Source organism: Cataglyphis hispanica, chromosome 6 (genome assembly GCF_021464435.1).
Source record: "Cataglyphis hispanica isolate Lineage 1 chromosome 6, ULB_Chis1_1.0, whole genome shotgun sequence".
NCBI classification, from domain to species: domain Eukaryota; kingdom Metazoa; phylum Arthropoda; class Insecta; order Hymenoptera; family Formicidae; genus Cataglyphis; species Cataglyphis hispanica.
The window spans coordinates 3,813,948-3,819,947 of NC_065959.1; the positions used below are offsets into that span (position 1 = coordinate 3,813,948).

The following is a 6,000-nucleotide window of genomic DNA, read 5'->3' on the forward strand; positions in this document are numbered from 1 at the left end:
CATATATTCATAATGCGGTTGATACCCAATAAAATGTATAGGTGCTTGGTAATACTCGACATTAACGCGAGACAAAATAATGCACTTCCGGCAATCGACGATCTGATCGAAACTATAAAACTGCGCTCGAGAGGGACCGCCTGCATACTTCGTCGGTCCTTTACGACTTCATTAAGGCGCCGTTACGAGCTAGATACCGGGGAGCGAACAAAGTATGCGCTTATATAGTATAGCCTTACGATAAACCGCGTCGATTTATGAACATTGCGCGGAGTTTAACGGCCCTTACTAATTTTTCGCTTTCGAGACGTATCGTCGACGTTTCATCAAGCCGATAGGCAAATCGATTTAGCAAGCGAGCGAGGGATAATGGTTCGCGGAGAGCGCAGCGATATCAAGATTTTAATTTGTTAGACGCGACTATCGGATGCGATGTCAGATTCGGTATAAAGTTGAAGCTGAACTTCAGAAAGCTTGTAGCGAGCAGTATCGGCAAACTATTATCTCCCTTCAAGATATATAGATATATACGTAAGAATGCGTATTTATATTTTAATATGATAATAATTACTAAATAATTATTAAAAACATAGAATTATACATTTACTATACGTGTAGTGAATAATATATTATAAAAAAATTTTAAAACTTATTCGCTTATAATATTTATCGTAAAATCCGCTTATATGCCATATATGCTTGTATTAAAAATCAGATTGCACCAGAGTCTACACGTATCAGCGTGTATCAGCTATGATTACATTAACAATTTATTTAAACTGGAATCTGAGATTTATATTTAAATATTCGGAATTGTAATATTCTTGAAGTTACGTCGTTTAACTAGACATGTAAGCGCAAATAAATTTATATATTAATTAAAATTTCAAAATAAATGATTACATAAAATTTATATTTTTTTTTTTTTCAGTAAATTTAAAATGTAGCTTTATACAAAATTAAATTACAAACTGTTAAGTTTTCGCAAGATATACTGTAAAATCCAAACTTTTATAAGTTTAATATTGTAAAAACTTTCGTTAAGAAATATTAATATTTATTATTTTTCATCGCAATAAGATTCATAATCACAATAGAATATATATTGTGTATGCATTAAAATTAAATACCATATATCGTTTAATTACTAATGCAATTATCCGATATTTTTATTTAAACTTGACAAATATGTTGATATAATAATGCAAATTGATATGTACCGTCTCTTTATAACATATTATTACGCAAACAAAAAAAAATGATTTGTAAATCTCAACTTTCAAGCCAATAATATTTTATTTACTATATATTATTTCACATATTTGTATAAAAAAATATTAATATTGGCCTGAAGAACGATATGTTTCAATTTAGTTTCGTCAATGCCTTGTTTAAGAGGATTAAGGTTACTGTAACAGCAGTGTCCTTAATCACCGAATAACCTAGGTTCAAGTTCAACTACGTCATAATGACGTGCGATGCTTTCCACGAGAAAGATAAACGTCAGTGCGTTGACAATGCAAACAGTGTGCATCAATGTTTATGATATAGGTACGTAAATTTAACAACGACAGGGACTTCACTGTAATGAGGGCGAAACATGTCAAAATATTGATATTCGTACAATGGCAACTGAAGCAGTGAGATCAGACATCACACATACATACACATACAGATTCTACTCCATTTTCCTAGCACTCACTTTCAGAATATTCAATCGCTATTTTTAATAAATAGATAGATATAATAATGATAAAATATATAAATACGCGTAACATTCAATGTTAAAATAATCTAAATTAGTGGTAATTGAGCTTGATAGCAAACGCAGTTATATTAAACGCGACAAACATTTTTTCGCGATTGTGAAATAATTCTGAATTTAGTGGCGAGAGTATGTGTGATATGTAAAAAAAAATCTTTTCTTTAAAATGAGAAAAATGTGAGTATCGTGAGTATTTTATGCATAATAATTTCGCTTAAAATAAGAGAAATGTGTAGCGAGTATTTTATGCATAATAGTGTATATCCCTGTACTTTCTACATTAAAAGAAGTTTTTGTGTATGTCGAAAAAGCGAAACGTCAGGCGAATATTCGTTTGAATATGTTTAATACTGCAAGTTTAATATTGCAAAAGCAAATATTTTTAGTCGGATCCGATATGCATTTCGATGCTTCATTTCAAAATGTAGCTCGGTCATATTTTGCGTGCTGTCGTCATATTTAAGTTCTCTTTTTGACTCTGCATTTTTTTTTTCTATAACGATACACGAAGATCGTTCGCCGTGCGTTGCGATGTACTATGCAAACAATGCGTATGCATATTTATATGCTACTGTAGGTATCGCACCGATAAAATCGCCGTTATAATAGGAATGGGGTTGGCAAAATATTTGAATACTGTTTTAGCAATAGCGCGTGTCTCGCACGCCCGGATTTTATGAATGCCGGGACTGATTAAAGTTTTTACGACGCTCTCTAATTCCAGAACTTCCTCTAGCCAGACCTAGTAGGGTAGGGACTGTCGTAAGTTTATCTTGTCGATTCACACGCGAGTCGCCGTATAATTGGAGTCAACGATACAGGATGTCTTTATCGTGACAGAACCCGGGAACCCGCGCTTTAATTTTTCACCTTATCAGGCCGATTAATGCGTGACGTATATACATCGACATATATACAATCGTACACAATTCAAGCGATTGTGTTGAAAGGCGTGATACCCACGAAATCCCGGGTGTTAAAGTAAGCTCGCAATCAACACGAAATTATAGATCGTAATGCACGAAAGTTATGCGAATCGTCACGACTCATTCATGAAACTTTGAATTTTTTTATGCAATTTTATCGAGCTATTTTGACAGAAACATTCTTACGATACTTTTGTGTGTCTTTTACTTAAATAATCTATACTATACATTGCTTCTGTCAAACTTTTTTGTCAGAGATAATTATATTCTGTTAAATGTATGTTTTGTGCAGATATAATTAATTTGAAATTATATGTTAGCATAAAATTATTAATATACTTTGTTATAGTTTTTGAGTCTGCCCTCTTTAATATACGTGCGTTTTATATTCTTGATGCTGACTTGCCGAATAGACTTGAAGCTCTATGTAATCTCTACTTAGTGAAATCTAGTCACATCTTACTCTATTGTACCTCCATTTGTGGTGAACTTTGCCTTTCTTCGCGCAACCCGATGCAATATCCATTTCCATTAAAACTTATGGTGAAAGAAATTTAGCTTTCTTGCGTGTATAAACTTTAATGACGCATAGTAAAAAAGAGATGAGATGGCGTCATTTACGTATTCATAATTCCAAATTCATAATTGTATTACGATTGGTTTTTCAAGAATTTTTAGGATGTAAATACGCAAACATCATTATGCAATAATAATACACTTTTATATATATAGTGAAACATACAGGAAGAATTTTTCTTTTTGACAGAAAAAATAAATGTCCAAACAAATAATTAGAATAAAGTCGTGACATGTCAATTTCTCTCTCTCTCTCTCTCTCTCTCTCTCTCTTTTGCTCTCTTCTCCCTCATCCATCGACTTTAATTTCGCAGCAGCAGAAGCGGCCGCCGTTCAGTTCAGCCGCGAAAATTCTGTTATTGCTTTGTTATTCTCGCGTTCGAGTTAACGAGAAAGCCTGTCGTTACCGATCATCCCTTCACTCTGCGGATAATTCTCATTCAAGAACTCACACAGAAATTTATTCCGCATTCCGACGAGGCGCACTGCATCCTGGCGAGTCGGAGCAAATGCAAGCGATCGCCGGATATCGTACACACGTCGCGTGATATATACGCACGCACGCACGCACGCACGCACGCACGAGGATCGCCCTGTGACACCGATGCCACGCGCGGCATACGTTTATTTCCGTCTACGGAAACGTGACACCCGCTGCACACTCGGGAGCTGTGAACCCGTCGCTCTTATTCAAGAGTCGCCGGCGGACTGCGAGCTCACACCATGTCGAGATATGGGAGTGGTGGAAGCGTGGGAGACGCGGGACCGAGAGGGATGTAGGTACTGCGTTCGACGGGTGGGAGAGAGAGTCGACCCTGAGTAAAGGGGATGGAGAGAGCGAGAGCGAGATGCAAGGTGAGGAAGAGAGAAAGAATGAGAGGGAGAGTGCGACGATGCGAGGGAACGAAGATGGATGCAGTTAGTGAGAAGGTGGACCAGACGGAGAAAGAGCGAAAGCATCGCGTTCGGGAATGTGAGAAAGAGAGGGCACGAGAAACGACAAACGAAGAAAGAGCGATCGGCGGGCAAAGGATGACAAAGAAACGCGAATACCCAAAGTACCTGGGAGAAGAGGAGAAAAAAAAGGACGGAAATAGGAACAAGAAAGGGATGAGAGGAGAAAACATGACTCGAGAGAGATGGAGAATGGACAAGGACGATCGTTCGGATAACTGCAAGAGAGAGAGAGAGAGAGAGAGAGAAAGAAAGTTGGTGAACGTGCGGTAAACCTCTCTACATCCCTTCCCGTCCCTTCTCTCTCTCTCTCTATATTTCTTACCCCTTTCTCTATGCAACCCTTCTCTACTTCTTCCATTCTTCCATTCGCGCTCGCTTTCTCTTGCGTTCCATTCTTCTCGCGCGTATCTGACAGTTTGCACCCTCCGCTTCCTGCACCTTATATGCGCCATTTTTTTCTCCACCGAGACTCGCTCTTTAGACGCATTTCGCGATCATTTCTCGGCTCGCCTTCACACGAGTCTCGGCCCATCCTTCTTATTTTATGCGCCTCTTCAACGGTAATATGCTCGGGCGCGCATAGACTACCGCGTGAACGCAAAAGGATTATTTGTATCATGGAACGTCGCGATTATCGCCGGAAGACGTCTTTTGAAAGAAGCTCGTGCATTCTTTGATTGCGCTTACGTCGCGTAAAATTTAGAGCTATGATGAATTTTATGCAGAAATTGGAGACTTCTGAAAAAATATATATATATATATATATGAATGTTTATTCTTAGAAAAAGCTGTTAATCAGAAAATTTTAATCAAGAGTAATTACATAATTTGGCTTGATATTTTATCGTCCCAAATATAATTTATTTTTTAGCAAAAAAAGTATCATAAAATATTTTTTATTTTTACAAAATCGTGCTTATGATAAAAAAAAAACAATATTATTTAATTTATACTTTATATTTATATGTATTAATTTATATTATATTTTTTCGCACTTCCCTAATTTTGAAAATTTGTTTGCATATAGATTATTAGATAAGAGACTTTAAACAATCAGATTAGATCCTAGAACTTTAAACATTTTTATCCGCTCTTGTGAATCCGCTCTTGTGCTACATTCACTTAATTATCGTGTTTTGTAGCAATATTTCCATGAAAACAATGCAAATATCCTGCACTGTAGTACTGCAGTCATATTGTATGCTTCAAATCGTGAGTGGATAAATTGTCTGCCTCTTGATATTTCAGTACAATATTAAGAGTGTAATTCTCGCGCAAGTCAATAACCGTTGGTAAATGGCAATTAAAACTATGATCGTTTCTCTATGCTTCTCCTTTCTCTCTCTTTCTATCTTTTTTTTATACAAAGTATTATAATATAATTATATACTTTAAAATATAAATATAAATCTTTTTTTTTTATTAGAAAAATTGCAGCAATAATTTACTAGCACTTTAAAATAATTATTTATTTTATTAATTTTTTATTAATTTAATTTTATTAATTTTATTATTTTGATTTATTTTTTTATATTGTTTTTTATTTACTTTTTTTTTATTATCATATTTTTATAGCGTAAAGATCGAAGGTGTTAGTATAATACATATCAAATATTAAAAAATAAATATTTTGTTTATCTTGTAGAAAATAATTTTTTGTTAATAAAATAAATAGATTTTTATCTACATTTAATTTTTAATTACATACGAAAATAAATCGAAACAAAAATTGTTTCTCGAAAGAGATATTCATTCAAATTGTTTGGAAATTTGATA

The 6,000-nt window shown here is 34.8% G+C and overlaps 1 protein-coding gene across 1 annotated transcript in view; it reads right to left on the reverse strand.

The window, feature by feature from the left end:
* The window catches only part of LOC126850226 (chaoptin-like), a 76,471-nt gene extending 72,563 nt beyond the window's left edge, over positions 1–3,908 (reverse strand). The window contains 1 exon segment of the mRNA XM_050592978.1: positions 3,720–3,908. The gene's annotated coding sequence lies outside the window, so the exon portion shown is untranslated.
* Positions 3,909–6,000: the final 2,092 nt, after the last annotated feature.